Source organism: Temnothorax americanus, unplaced genomic scaffold (genome assembly GCF_048541705.1).
Source record: "Temnothorax americanus isolate GAGA-0224 unplaced genomic scaffold, ASM4854170v1 Scaffold2, whole genome shotgun sequence".
Lineage (NCBI taxonomy): Eukaryota > Metazoa > Arthropoda > Insecta > Hymenoptera > Formicidae > Temnothorax > Temnothorax americanus.
In genome coordinates this window covers 5,003,676-5,020,603 of record NW_027509338.1, presented here as the reverse complement: position 1 = coordinate 5,020,603, position 16,928 = coordinate 5,003,676, and the positions used below count along the sequence as shown (strand labels likewise).

General features: G+C 34.7%; 1 protein-coding gene across 3 annotated transcripts in view; it reads right to left on the bottom strand.

Moving 5' to 3' along the window:
• Positions 1-16,928, bottom strand: part of Con (leucine rich repeat protein connectin) — a 123,115-nt gene that overhangs the window by 76,502 nt on the left and 29,685 nt on the right. For all 3 annotated transcript variants that reach the window (XM_077405070.1, XM_077405069.1, XM_077405068.1), the window contains one exon: positions 12,411-12,484. The gene's annotated coding sequence lies outside the window, so the exon portion shown is untranslated. The remainder of the gene's footprint in view (positions 1-12,410; positions 12,485-16,928) is intronic.

Here is a 16,928-nt window from a genome sequence, read left to right as displayed (position 1 = left end):
TTACAAATATATTTTGTACTTTTTATCCCCACACAGCAATTGTTATTGAGTCTATCGCAGTCCTGCTGATTCATTTCCATCAATTCACGATCATAAACGACCATAATGCATTATCTTCTTCTTTCTCTCTCGCTACGTTATTCTTTCCCCCGCGATTACGCGATTACTCGTCGATCGTGCCATTCATTTCCCTCCTTCTTCCAGCGAGTCGGAAAAGTTTTCGTAGCGGCGCCGTAAACTTTCTCGGGCGCGCACGATCGACCATCGGGCACTCGAAGCGATTTTTGCGAGCAACACGAACTTACGAGCTTTCTTCGTCGCTCTGAGGCATACAAAAAACATGGAATAATGCTATGTGAGATCCGCATGAATCACCATCCGCGCGATGAGGTCGAGAACCTAAGCTTGCACTTATACGCGTCCAGGGAGATTTTTATCTTTTAACTAAATCGTTTCTAGTCCAATTACGTTAAATTGGTTTTCTTTTTCTTTTCACACCTCCGGTAAATTAATGGAGAAGAGATTTTACTTGTAAATCGATTGTTTTTAAGGAATATAATTCTTATATGTTTATAAAATCATTATGAATATATATACACTACAAATATACATATAACATGTCTAATTATGCGATTAATCAGTTGAAATAAAAAAAATTAATAATATGTCAAATATCTAAAATATTATAGTTCTTAATTTATAAAAATAGAAAATAAATGATAATTTCTAGTTCCATGCAATTGTTATATGTATATGCAATCAAATCAATACTTTTGTCCTTTTGCAATAAAACAGCGCAAATTTTACGTTGAACAATATATGAGAAAAATGGTAATGTAAATGCTTGTAACGTGAATCAATGAAATCCAAAACTTGCGCATCAGATCGGTTAATACGATAAAACGTTTCGAATACATAAAAATAATGCAATATACTGAATAAAGTACAAGGCACATCAGCAGTAATGAAGATGAAATGACGTATCGTCTATTAGTCGACTAATTTTAGATAGTGCACGTCAAATGGCTTGCCTGAAAATGTAATAACGTTTAATTAATTTGACAATGTGTCGACCAGAACGCTCGTCGATATTCGTCAAGTTAATCACCTTCACGTGTCCATATCAACTTTCAGAGCACATGCTGATAAAAAAAAAAACTTCCGCCTTCTTAGATATTTTGGTCAGCTGTTTTTATTTTTAGTACATAAGTAACAAAGATATAACGATATTGAAATTTAGAAAAATTTTGAAATTTTTGAGAACCGAAAACGATCATTATTATCGATATCGTTATTATCATAATCTGATATTTGTATTTTAAAATTATCGTTTATATCAAAATGCGTTCGTTAATATAATTTTATCTTAAACCTTTATTTCATAACTTTAGTTTAAAATTTCTATAGATTTATATTTTCCAGGGATCTTGCAAGTTCAACTAAATTATTTATGAGCGTCGTTCTCGTCGAAGTGATAAAAGGGATATGTTAAATTAGCTCGTTTATCACGCGACAACAAGAATATATCATTTTTAAACCATAATGAGTTAAATCACTCGACAAGTGTGTTCGATTTTACACGTGTCGCCTATCGGAAAGAAATTTCTCAAATATATTGGAGCTTCCGCTTTAAAATCCGGTTTAAATCATCGATGTTACACGCTGGAACGAGGTAACGGTGCGCGAAGAGCCAAGCTAGAATCAATTAATTTATTAGACTTATTTAGACCGATATTAGATGGCGAGGTATGGAGAGCCTGACACAGAAGGAAGGAAAAAGATGAGGTGGGTTCATTCTTCTATACGAATCGAAAAGTAATCATTCACCACCAAAAGAGAAAGAAAGAAATATGAGGGGCAAAGGGCAGACAAAGGGCAGGTAAAAGGGGCTATCCGGGCTAAGCGGCTATCCGGAAATTAAATCCTTCGAACTCGTCCGCGATAAATCACTCTTCCTTGTGAGGCGCGAATTAGGCCGCTCGATATTAAGGAAATAACAGCGATTTCATACCGCGGGATAGTTATGACCATAACTGGGTTAACGCGCAAATCACACGTTGGGCGGTTTTTAACAAATATTTTGCGCGTTTGTCAACTCTTTTTCAATGCATGAGCGTTTCTGCGTGAAACTTCCGGAAAACGTGGTTAAAATCGAACTGACCACGTAAAATCTTTGTTTAATAACCGTTAAACAAATCTCTGCTCAAATTTTATAATAAAACATCTCCCAGTCCTTTAAAATATAAGACATGACCTTTAGCCTTAAATGAGGAGGACATTATTAATTCGGTCGGAGTATGCGAAATTGTATTTGTTTAATCTACAGACTCTCATGTTCAATGTCAACACGAGATACGACTCAAACGGCAGTTGGCGTTTAGCACGACAAACTCACACAGTGAGAGATACAAAGCTAGATGAAAAGACCGGTGCGACATTTCAAGAACGAGCCGCGCAGATACGACGATTATATCCGGAATTTCCATTAATAATGCACGCGCAGGAGAAACCATAGGTGCAACACGGAAACCGCGGAGCACCCGCGGGGCGTTCACACACACGCACACACACACGTCTATTCGCTCTATACTGCTGCCATACCAATATTATTCCAATTATGGCACACCGTGGCGCAACTCGCGTGTCGAATAATACCACCGTTATCGTTTTTAATCCATAATGTGTTCGGTTGCAGAATGAAATATAATGTATAGCGGAAAATCATATAATAAATGTAATAAATGTAAACGAAATGTAAAAATACATGCAGAATAATAATATTCTAAAGACAAATAAATAATAAATATCTATATAGATGTATAGACGAAAGTAATATTATTGTACTTTTATCTGTATAGAGCAAAGATCTATCAGTAATTTAATTTATCGAACAAAATCCTTTACTTCAACCCCAAACTGGCAGTCTTTATTATAAAAAACACCAAGTTAATTTATCATCTATATTTATCATTCATATTTATCATCTATATAGTAGAAGTTTATCATCCATAGTTTGAGATACGTATTTCAATTATGCAATGGGGCAAAAAAATTATTGTTTAATTTTCTAGAATGGACAATTGCAAAGATTTCACAACTGGCATTGCGTGTCAATCCATACGCTGTCGACTTCATCATCCAGCAATTGCCGAGGCTGCAAATCGAGTTTGCGACAAGCAATGCTGTGAAAAAAAGAAAATGAGAAAAAAAAGTAGGCGGTTTTGAAACTGCTCTGAAACTCCACCCCGTCTGGCGTGCGAAATGCACATCCTGAAAATTTGAAACTGTTGTCCCGCTGGGAAAAAAAGAAACAGACCTATAGGAGTGGCGTCGTCTAAATGAATCGCGGACAATAGGAATATACGGGCCCGGCGGCGGCGTAACGATATGACGATGCATTGGTGAGCAATTATGCGAACAAAAACTTGCAACTTTTTAATTATTCCACAATATTAATTATAAAAATTGTACTACTTTTCCAATATATGTGGCGTTTTATTATATCTATTGCTTCCTCGCTGTGCAATCAACCCGACTGTACAATGAAATGCATTACAAGTGCATCCGGAAGGCTTATATTTGTCAATTGAACGAAGCCAAAGCAAATGGAAGTTCAATGACAGAATAAACGCGACAATAGAACAGTGTGCATGGCTTTGTAAATTGTTTAAATGCTATATAAAATCTATAAAATGTGAACGTGATTCAGCGAAGAGGTTGGAGCGAAGCTCTTCCTTTGATACTATATGCACGTTGACGTACAATACTCGTTGACACTTCACAATATTTTATGGTAGTAGTTAGATTTCATAGATTTCGCGTTATATATTATGTATTTTATTAACTAATGTCTCTGGAAAAAAGTTATTGGTATATAACGGGAATGCAAAAATTCGAGTTCCATTATTTCACAACTGAATAAAATTGAATTATTATATACATATAAATAACCATACATATATTGTGTATATAATGTTGTATATAATATAAACACACACTAGGCGTATAGGTAACTTAGCGAGTTGATCATTGCATTAATAATTCTTTTTAATAATTCTTTAATTAAACACACAATTTCATTTTTGCTTAGCAAATATATACGCGTGTGTATTAAGCAAGCATTAAAAAATCTATCATAAAAAATAATTTAATAATCTATATTCTTGTATCTAAGTTTAAAGATCCGAAAGATCTTCTAAAAGAAAAAAAAATTCTTTATAAAAAAAACTAATTAAAATGTAAAATAAAATTATTTTATACAAAGTGCTTTATTTTTCCGAAAAAATTATTTTAGAAATGATAAAATTAACGACATATTAATACTTTTTTAAATTTGAATAATTTTTAACAATATTATATTAAACAAAATTTAAAAATAAATAAAAAATTTTTCTAATTAATGATTATAAAAATATATGTTAAAAAATATATTTTAAAAGAATAATTTTCATTTTACATAAAATTCTTTGGTAACTTCAATTATATTAAAACAGTTAATTAATTAGAAATTTCTTAATCTCTCGATAGTTATTTTTTTCCAATTTATTGTTTCAAATTTATTTCTGTTTCATAATATAATCACTAAAATGAAAAAAACGGATTTAACTGTATCAATGTAAATAACGCACACTCATCAATGCCATGCACATATTTTTATCGTTTATGAAGTTCGTATGTATGTGTACTCGTATAAAATTTAATGCGAGACTACTGTGTTGTGAGCGTAACGTGCATGCGAGAGCGTTAAAATTTACGGTGTGTTCTCACTTGCTTGTTCGATCTTCGTCGTTTTTCAAAGCGTTACAGCGTAAAGTGCATCGCGTTTATACTCAGCTTACGGGTTACAAAACATACAATAAGTTTTGTAAATGCAAAAGCATTTAGTAAAGCGTGCGCGCGCGCGCGCACGCAGCTTAATATGTTGACGATAACTAAACAATCAATAATGGTATCGCCTAGCGATTATTAATCGGTTCACATTATGCAATGCCATCAGGATAATATCTAGCGCGAGAAACGATCCATCTCGCTAATTGCGACGCGCGATATACGATATATCGCGAAACTGATGTCGAACGCGACGTAATTAGTGCGTTAGTCATTAAAGGCATCAGATTCAACGTCAGAACCTGAGGAATTACGATCGCTTGCGATAAATACCGCTCCGCGTCATAAACTCAAGAACGTATTTATGCAAGTAGATGAAGCTCTGTTTCATTTCGCAAAACTAAATTAGTTTTAGTTTCGGAAAATATCACATTGCGAGTAGATAAAATATACGTGCGAAAGGGGGGATGCGCGAATATAGGAGTTTTTGCTGTAATCACTGGAACGCTTCAATACACTTTTTCCGTCTAAGAAAGAAGTTTCCTCAATCTTTTTTTGAAGAAACTTCGTACTCCTAATACTATTTAAAACAGAACTTACCAGAAAAACAACAAATCTTTTGCATGAATGAAGCATGTAATGAAGTCTATTCGACGATTCAGGATTATTCAGCGCGCCGTTTGTAGGCACGGTCGAAGCCCTTATTTCAACACGATTATAAATATTTATCTTTCATGAGGCACTTAGTATCTGCGTAGCAAGACACATTGGCAATTCACGTGTCTCGTCGTGAATTTTTCACGTCGTTTTAGCTGTGGCACTGCCATGGAATATCGATGACCTTTAAGTGGTATTTGTAAAATCGGAAGCCTGACGAGTGCAGAGCACGACCTTTAAAAACCCCTTTCCATTTTCCATTTTCCAGTTGTCGCGTTATCAATCCTTCATTGCCTAGCTTTTTTTCTCTTTCTTGGATTTAATATATCTATATTTAATATATCTATATTTTATACAGATTTTATCTTCTTATTTTCTTCTTCTTCTTCTTCTTCTTCTCTCTCTTTCCCTTTCTTTCCATCTTTCCTTTTACATTTAATCAAAATGAAAATTTAAATTCTTAATTTTATTCGAAACAAATTTAACGAATAACCGGCAAACTTTTAGACTAATAGACGACCCAGGTGCGATTCCGACAGTGATGTAACTGGCGCATTCGAATTACTATTGCGAAGTCGTAAAGCTGCATTCGCGCTGGACGGTTAAATACCGTCGAATACAACTCGACATATGCGCGTTCTCCGTGGATTTGCATCGCTCGTCGAGTCAAACGACGGGTAATCCCGTGTGTGACCACGACACCGTGGATATACATATCTATCTCCGTGGCACACAATTTTCCGTATTCTCAGTCGACGAGAAGTACATCTCTCTGCCGAGGGATTACAGTTTAGTTACCTCTTCGTGTTTTTCGACGCTTACGTGACTTATAATCCAAAGGAAGAAATCAGATTTATCTCTCTCTCCATTTTGTCGTTCTGGCAGATTCACGATGTCACAGCAATGCATAAAAATATTTCTTCAATCTATCTATTATTACGAATGAAATGTCTATCTTAAATCAACGACTTTTTCGATTAATTTTTGAGAAAATGAAATATGTAATTGAAGAGATTCAGTAATGGTTTTCACATTTTTAGAATTGTTTTAATTAAATATGGAAAAATTCGAAACTAAAAGAATGTAAAAATAAAAAATAGATTTTTAACAAGTTGATATCTGATACAAAGATAATACATTTTATGATATATATTTTTATATGTATATATGTGTGTGTGAGATCTTTCTTAAATATGAAAATAACATAAATAATTGCTTCTATAATGTCGTGTTTAAAATAAAAATTGTAGAACATATTACACGCGCAATTTTCCTAATTTTCTACGTTTTTTCCGTAAATTTACCGTGACTTAAAAATTCGCAAACGTTTTGCAAAAACTAGCCATACTCTTGTAAAAAAATTGTGTTGTTTTAACGTGATTACAAAAAACATATATGTGGCACGGAGCAGCTAAAGTATTAAAACATTTTATCAAATTAAATATCTTACAATTAGTGGAAAATGTTCTAGATAAAAACTGTGATTTTTGAGAGATAAAAATAATAATTTTGGCTTGATCCTTATACATGCATTCTCGTTATGTCATGTCATTATATATTTTTTGCTATGCAACAATTTTTAAGCTTAAAAACCTCCCAGTTCTCGTAATAATGTCACAAATTCCAAAACTAAATATACGTATCTTTATCTCTAGAAAATAAATTGCGTAAAATATTCCTATTTTAACAGGAAAGGAGATAGTCTAATACACGTAGCTATTCCGTTCGGCTAACAAAACACGGAATATTGAAATAGTTGGACATTCAAATAATGGGGCTTTCGATAACGGAGATTCTACCTTCTAGTCGATTACATCGTTGTTCCGGCTTCGACAACGTGTTGTTCACGCTTCAATCGTCGGTCTCCGTCATTCGACTTTTGCGATATTCGATCGGGTCGATTCGCTAATGGAGGAAGCGACGTTTCGACGCTTTGCCGATCGGTCGGAAATATGGATATTTTCGGTTCGTTAGGGATTACAAGCCCGGTAGCTGTAACTCTCCGCGTGGAATATTTATTCCACATCTCGTTCGGTTCCGGTATTCCAATATTTCGTGCGATCTCTGATGCTATATACCTGGCCGATGTCTATGTCGCGCGATAGTAATGGCGAAAGTATTTCATACCCGATCGCTATTTTTGCTCGACTGGCGATTTAGCTACGGCGTTTCTATTCACAATCCGATCGATGCGCATATATGCATGACTGGAATATCTACCGCAATTTTTCCCTTTCGAAAGAGTTTCTACAGCCGATCAAACGTTCCGTTCGATCTGCATGCTGACCATAGTTGACCAGAAAAGTATATCAATCTTTTCGTTTTTAAACGCGATGAGTCATCGGTATATTACTATTAATTAAAATATGCATATATCCACAATATAATTCATAACATCGAAAGTTACAATTTAGCAGTTACAATTTAATCATTATTCGAAATTAAACCATTATATTACGTTGAGTCCTATTTCACACTTACTGCCTTAGTGAAAGAAAGAGACCACAAATTGAAACTTGCAATATAATATTGTATAAAAGTTATTCTTTTGAAAATAAATATATTTCACTTTAATTAATTTTGTTTTATTTGATTGTTTTGTTTAATTAATATTATGTTTCATTTAATGTGTTTAATTAATTAATATTGCAAAAGCAGTAAAAAAAGAATAAAAAATTACATATTTATTAAATTATATAATAATATTATTAAAGATAAATAACTTATTAAGCATTTAAATTTAAAAGGTATTTAATGAAAAAAAATGTAAATAAATTTCCACGCAACTGCATGAGTTGCCTAATAAACACGCAAAATCGCTTGGCTAATATTGTTCCAGCGAAATAAAAATAAAGATACCTCTGATAAAAGTACTACGGAAATAAATACAATCAACTTTGAATTAATTGGACATCAGCTGTTATCGGGATTTCGTGTTTTCTCCATTTTATCCTACAAAAATGCACAAAGCGGAATTCAAACAAACGACGCTTATTTTTAGCTTGTCAGACCGAAATTAATTGATAAAACAATTTTTGTTAAAATTTAGATCCCTTGTTAATAACTATATCCCTTGTTAATCTACGTATTGAATTTAAATCAATATAAAAAATAAATTTACTCTCTGTATTATTGCACAAATTATTTTTAATATGGATTTAAGATACATACAATTATACAATAAAATAAATTAGATTAAATCTATATTTATGTGCATGAATAATATTTCTTATTTTTGTGTGTGTGTATAAAAAAGAGAACATATATATATATGTATATAAGAGTGATTATAATAAAATATATAAATAATATAGAATAACAGTAAAATCTGTTTAAATAATAAATCAATATTTCGAAAGAAAAATAAGTTTCTATATTGTAACTTTAAAATTACAAGTAATGGTTGACAAACGAAAAAGGGAATACAAGAAGGAAACTATAAGATCCAAAGCGCGAATCGTTATTTTGTAAAAGTTTGAAATATAAATCGGAATTTTTAAGAATGGCAGGCGGTATTATCCGTGTCTCTTTCCTTCGTCTAGCTTAAACACAATCGATCATGGCCGCCGCGGAGATGGATTGAGGAGGCAGGCGTTATTTCAGAACAATATCCGTGGCCGATACGAAATTCTGAGGTCGATGAACCTACGATTCGGACATGGTCGACTGTAATTGGAAGAATATACTGTGTTCTAATGGACAGAAAACTAATATTTCTCAACACTTTGATAATACCTAGATACCGGACTTAATACATGTATCTAATTTCTCCTTGTATTGCATGGAAATATTTTACTTTTTTATGATCATTTTTATAATCTCGCTTCGTTCAAATGTGAAAAAGAGCAGAGGATTTAAAAATTGAAAAAAATTATATATTTTAAAGATATTAAAAATTATAATAATTTTTAAAATTTCGACAATATTTTAATAGCAATTTTTAGAATATTAAAAATATTTGTAGATTTACATTTCAGTGAAAAATAAAAAAAGAAAGAGAGAGTATCTTCTTTTCCGTAATAATTTTTTCTTTTAATCAAGAATTTCGAAGTAAAACTTATTGTGAAAAACATCTCGTACAATTTAAACATCGAGTAACGCGTATACGAAATAAAAAGCGAGGCTCTAGCCGACGGCGCAATTAAAATTTTCGGCAACCGCAAGTTCGGTACTCCAAAAAAACCTTCGAGCCTCGGGAGAAACTACTACTAGCCATTAGCGAGGAGCATCCCCTGCGTCGAAGTTCAGCCTGCGGGGCGAGCGAAAGCGAAAGGGAGAGAGCAAGAAAATCGGCGAACCAGAGCGAGGGAAGCCGGGAGGAGAGGGAGACGGCCCATTTCACGGGCTTTAAACACTCCGCCCCGGAAAGGAAAGAGGAAAAAAAGAAGAAGGAAGGCTCGGTAGAATCTGATTCCAGCCATTCGCCCGCTGCTGATTTCCTGCTTGCTGCCTTCTGGAAATAAGGGTGGAGATTTTTCGCGGCGGGTGCGCGTGATACCAACTCCACGCTCCCTTTTCCACCTTCGTCCTACATTTCTTCCGTTTCCCTTCTCGTTCTGTACGAAAAAGCCTAGTTTCGGGCACTCTAAAAAGAAATGACGTATCTATGCGTGCGAAGGGGAAATGAGGGTGGAAGATGAGAAGGATACGAGGGGTACACGTGATATATAGAAAGAATAGGATGAGACCTCGCTTCAAAGGGCGATTTGTCGACAGTCAACATGACAAAGACATTAGTCGGCCCGAGGGCGAGAAGGGATGACCCCTTCGAATCATTAAGAAAAAGCAGCAGCGTAAAGGGGATTGCAGGCAGAAGCAGGGAGGGAGGGATCGAGGAATGCAAAGGCCTCGCCGGAGGTGACTACGTCCGCGGAATTCTCGTTATAAAGTTATCTCAAAGGATGTCACGCGCGGAAAAATTAATATTTTTCCTACGTCGTTCTTTTTAAATTCTCTTTTTCCCCCTCCTCCTTTAGCCCCCTCTTCTCTTTCTATTTCACTTTTTATCTTCATTCGTTATTTGCAAACAGTGCTTTTGATGAAAATTCTAGCGCTTTCTATCCCCGCGTAAAAGCGAATGCACTCTTCCGGACGGTTCGTCCTATTCGATGTGTTTCGCGTCTTCCCAGCTTTTGCTGGTTCGGGAAAGGATCTCAGAAATCTAGGTCGCTATGTACTTTTTGCTTTCTTTCATTCATAAAATCGTTTTATGACATACATATAATTGCTCGAATTAAAAGGACAGTATTAATACAATCGTATATAAATATAGTAAATATGTAACATTTAATTCAATATATTAATTTTATTAATCAATTTAATTATGGGATTGTACTATTCTAGCATCAATTTCAAACCGCGATTCAAGACAGTAACGGTGCGTAATTTACGAAGCAACAATATACATAAATTATTATTAGGCACAAAAAGATCTAGCCCAACTGTATATTGATATATACTGATACACATGTCTATTTACTCGATTGTTATAACGGTCATGACTCATTTAATATGATTAATTTTATTATTCATTAGATAATTCCAAATTAATCTGTTTATGTTTTTCTTATCGCGTATTTCTATCTTCCTTCCTACACAAGAGCTTTTCTTTTACAAATAGTTATCCCGGCAACAGAGTGCAACACACTAAATCGAGACCCGGAAGAAACGGGAATTCGTAAAACTTAAAACGTAAAGAAATTCAAAAACAACGTTAGAACCTAGACGACATTGACGGTCGTTTCAATTGATACCGGCACTCGCGGCTCTCTCGAACCTAGCACAAATAAGTTTCAAACATCCGTAATCTTTCTGCTCTTTCTCGTCTCTTCCTTCCTTTTTTTTCTTTCTCCTCCTTACACTTTCGATTCGAGCTTTCAGCAGAAACCGCCAATAAATGAAAGAGAGAAAGAAAGAGAGAGAGAGAGAGAGAGAGAGAGAGGAGAGAGAAAGAGAGAGAGAGAGAAAGAGAAGGGGAGATAGAGAGAGAGAAAGAAAGAGAGAGAGAGAGAGAGAGAGAGAGAGGAGAGAGAAAGAGAGAGAGAGAGAAAGAGAAAGAATTGGCAAGCTGTTCCTACGACCGATCGAAGCGTTCTCGGTAGGAAAGAGCTTTTCGCAGTACGAGGAAAATTCCAGTGGCTGAAGGCAGTGGATGGTAGAAGGAGGATGGTGAGCAGACTTGGATCATAGATCGATTCGGAGACAAACATTTCCAATCAGTGTGGAAAAGGGAACTGGCGAAGGTTATCGCCTTTTCGCCTTCATTTTTTTTGCTCTCTGATACAGAGACTAAGAGGAGGCGTGACAGGGGACTGTCGATTTTTATCGAGTTACAAAGGGCGAGGAATTAGCGCTAAGCGAGAGTGCAGAGAGCTAAAGCTTAGAAATTAAATTTCCTCGGCCAGATGTTTCGTCCGCGCATCTCACGAATAGACGTCTGCTTTTCCTCCGCCATGTCCACAGCCGGAAAACAATAATGGAGGCCGACGCGACGGGGAATCGAAGGGAAGAGGAGCAAATCTCAATCTCATTTGACAAATAACATAGGTTAAGCAAAAACTTAATTATGAATAATAATAAGAGAAATAGGATCGTAACGATAAACAATCAATTTAGTAACAAAGCGATCCAAAAGCCTACGTCTTTATGTATACAGAAACCAATATGGTGTGCTGCCAAAAAGACCTAGGCTTGGATCGCATGGCTTTGTTACTAAATTGATTAATTATGAATGTCTATATATCCATGGCTCTTTTGTTCGTTTAAATAATTATACTACATGTATATTATTATTAATTCAAATCGTTTGTTTGAATAAAAAAATAGGACATATTGTCACTCTCTTCGATTCTTTAAAATAATTCCGATTCTTCTACTATTTTTATACTTTAACATCGTTATAATTATATAGTAATTTTATCACTTACCCAAAATCTCCAGTCGTCGCCACAAATATAGAATTAACCGATTTTCTATGCACTGGATAAAATCACTAGACCACCTAAAAAGAAAACAAATAAAATCCAGAATTAGTATAATAAATTTAATAAAAGCTAAAGCGAATTCAACTTTTAAAAATAACCACATATAAAAGAACGGTTTCTCCTTCTCTTCTGTACCAATATAAAAACTAATCTATTAACTAATTCACAAACAAAAACAATTTTATCTGTTAAAAAATTTAGAGAAAAAGTATGCAAGCGAAGTTATCAAGTTTATTAAAAACTATATAAAAAATTAAATATTTGAAATAACAATCGATAACCAAAAGCAAAGTCATTATTTCGCTGTATTTTATTTTTAATTGCGCAACCCGATAAAAGTTTCGATTAAAGAGATAAAGAATTCCTGGAATCCTTGTCTCAATAATTCAACTTTAAATTGATCAATTAATTGTGATGCTGTTGAGCCACTTTCCCGCCACCACCAGTTGATTTATATTTGAATTTCTATCTCATAATTGAGACAAAGATATAAAATTCGATCAACCATGCGATTGCCCCCTTAACTAATTGTTTCCATATTACTAACACCTCTGCATTATACCTGCGACAAAACTAGTACATTAATTGCCGCGAGAATGGAGCGACGTTAATCCGGTTTATTGTTCGCGGCGTTTGGAAACCATTCGGTCGTTATTTCGCGGCTATGCACGAATATTGGATCGCGCGCACGGAATATCAAATTACGAATACGAATAATTAATCGAATGGTAGAACCGCGCGTCGTTCGTGACCGCAAAAAGTAATTTTTTTTACTATTCTCTTGCAAATTTAGAAATTAAAAGTCAAATAATAGTACATAAATTTAATAAAAAAAATAGGTCCTTTTAAATTAAAATAGTATATTGTGCACCAAGGGGAGAAAGTTGCGTTTTTCAGACGAGTGTGAAGTTTGCCGCCCGAGCCGAAGGCAAGGGCGGCAATCACACGAGTCTGAAAAAGCTTTCGACCCGAGGTGCACATGATATTTTTCACAACACCTTTACGGAAATGTTCGACTTCCATGCCTGTAGAGAGCCCCTCTCGCCCCGAGCGAGAGTGGCCAATTTCGACCCTCTCTACCAGACATGGAAAGTCGAATTTTCCGTGGAGGTGTTGTAAAAAAAATATTTAATCATTTTTAATCATTTTTTATACAATTTTAATTTTTGGAATGTATTATCAAATCACAATTTTTAGAAGAATATAGAAGATTGTGAAAGGTCGGAAAAAGGCAATTTATCGTTAAGTGTTATATTTATGCTTTATGATATGTAACATGTTGGAACGGTTCTATTGCGAGATTAAATATATCGTTAAAACCATCAGATTTCATGAAAAACTTGTGCATGATTAACAATAAAAAATCCTAAAAATTAACTTCTCAATAACAATGACGGACCTTGATCACATGTGCTTAATATTCTTAATATTTTTCTATATATTTTTTATATTACGATCAATCAAACAGTATCATAAAAAAAGATAGCGCAACGTTCTTTCTCCCAAATAGCCGACTCCATGTGACAAACGGTCGTTCTCGATTCGTATATCAAAATCTAACCATCATTCGCGAAACTAAAACGAAACTAGCCATCACTCACTTCAATCAATCGTCCTCTCGGCGTTATTTACACTATACAGCCAAGTTTCCATTTCGACAATACCGTGACATCCTGTAAACTCGGTAAACGAATCGCCGTAAAAGCATTTTTTAGGAAATCCTTTTTTTTATATAAAATTTTATTTCAAAGAGGGCAATGAGAATAACAGGATGACTACTAAATCTCTTCTGTCAAAATTATTTGAAGATTTACGAAAAACTACTTATTCTTTTTCTTACCAAATATATTTGATGTAGTTTCGTTACGAGTTACGAAAATTATTCCGCTATTAATCATTGACGCGGTAGTAACGAGACATCCCGCCGAAACGAGAGTATGAGAGAAAAAAACGCGGTCATCGTCACGGAACACAAAAGTCACCCTCATGCGACCACGTAACGACTTCCGCGACGCTCAAGGGATGCTTGCGGGAATGAGAGAAAACGTGACGTCATGGCGGAAATAGAAATTAGGGAGCTCGCGGAGCGAATCACCCCCCCAGAACTTGTCTCCTAAACTACTGCCGTTCTTAAATCTTCGGCGAGAGAACGACGCCGCGGTTCACATAAAAGTTATTTATTGGAATGCAGTTAAACGTTCTCGTCGTTGAGAGTGGACGGCTGCGTTTGTCTGTACGGGGGGCGCACACGAACACACTTATATCAAGTGAGTTTTCGATTTATTATATCGCCCTCGGCGTTTTTCCGGACATTATTATCGACCAACGATGGAGGACCACCGTGCGAGTCGCCACCGATGTCTCTTAAATCGATTTAAGTATATCGAGGCGACATGTAAAGTTTCCAATCGGAGACCCGATTTAAAAAGAGCTGACAAATATTACACCACTGCATGCGAGCTCTCTACGCATAATTGTTAAGTTCGATGTCATTTTATCGGTCTGTTTTATGGGTTATAATGTACTGCAAAACTGTGCTCCATAACTGTTACAGAACTATCATATAAAATATGTTGATGGATTATTTTAATAAATAATTTTTTATCTCTCTCTCTTAAATTATACACACACATTCTAATATTAATTGTTTCATTACATAATTCTTTAAAGAGAAATGATACTATAATTTTTGTATTTTTAATTTCTAATTTGAAATTATATACTGAATATTTTATTATACGTATCTTGTTCATAAGTGAATACATTTTATTTATACCTAACTTTTTACCTTTGTAATTTTTTTGCGTCTTTTTATATTTTCAATATGTTTTGTAAATGTGTGTGTGTGTGTGCGTACATGTGTGCGCATGTGTTATGTTTAACAATAGATAAATAACACTTTTTAAAATAAAATCCTTAATTATCCATTGTCTTTTTGTTTAATGTCAAATTCGTTACGGGATATTCAACAAAAATTAATGCGACCTAAAGTGAATTATTATATTCCATATCGCGAGCACTATCAAATTTATTTGCGCAACGTTTGTTTGATGAAATCGCATGCACATATAAATATGCGTCAATACGTTAAATTGCATTAGCTAGACCATCAACCAAGCCTTCAAATTTGGTATCTTAAAATGTTATAATAAATGCCAGGCACGGCTCTTTCCATTCGATTACCTCTTCGATTGTTATCATCGGTATTAATTCCAATAAATTGTACGTCAATAATACTGTTTGCACTGTAAATGAATATTTTATCAATACATTGTCAATAGAAAACTGAAAATACAAATTCCGGCTGTATAGCAGCACTATAGCAGCCATCAAAGTAAAATAGTTTCAAATTTTGTTATTTAAAAAAAAAGTCAGCTTGAAATTTATTAAAAAAACATCTTACCGTCATTTTCTTCTTTAAAATTTAAAATTCTCAAAAGAGATTCTTTACAAGAAGTACAAAAACTCACTTCGTTTGTTTCCCCTGTCTTATGAGACCAACAGAGATTACTAAAGTTTGTCTTGTCATTCTTTCCTTCTCAATATTTCAATTGGTACGTTTCTTATTTCCAATTATTAATTATTCAAAAAAACTGTCCTGACATTTTTGTTGAGAAAAATCTATCGAAATCAACAAAGGAGTCTGTAATAAAAGGAACACCCTGTATAAGTGTCACGAGACAAAAATCGGAACAAGCCATCTCGGCGATCGGTAAATCCTCGACGGTGATTTACAGCGTCTACTAGCGTCGTGGCGCCGTTTTCTTTTCCGCTAGCGGTCCTCGTCGAGGAATCGCTTTGCCGCTACATCGAATCCGACAAGCGCGACTCGCGGAGTTATAGACTGCCGAGTCAGATCTATGAAGGAATTGCTTTTCGACAATTCCTTTAGTTGCAAACGTGTTTCATCCAGTATTAAATTAATTTTTTCTTAGTATTTCATTATATTAAAATAAAAAAATTATATGTAACTATAGACAGAGAGATATAGTTAAAATAATAATTTGTAATTAATCTCTTATATAATCAAATTATCGATATATAGTAATAAGTTAGTTGGAAGATCGTTTGTATTTCTTATTTCTCATATCTTGTCTGTCCATTTCATTATATATCAATCGAAATATTGAGAAGAAAAGAATGACAAAACATCTTATCTCATCTGTTGGTCTCATAAGACATGGGGAAAGAACGAAGTTCCTGTACTTCTCGTAAAGAATCTCTTCGAGATAACTAACGGTCCGAATCGGTCGAGATCTATCTATCGGCTCGAGGGGACCTCATTGGAGGGAGGCGTAGAATTTTAAGCGGCCTCTTAAATTTACTCGGCACCTTGCGGATAACAGGCAAGTTATCGAGTTATCGAGTTACGAGCTGGGGGAATAACGCTTATACCCGGAACGCCGCTGCTAAAGGCGGAACAAAGTTTTCGGGGGGCGAGGTGGTCGAGGGATGATTCAC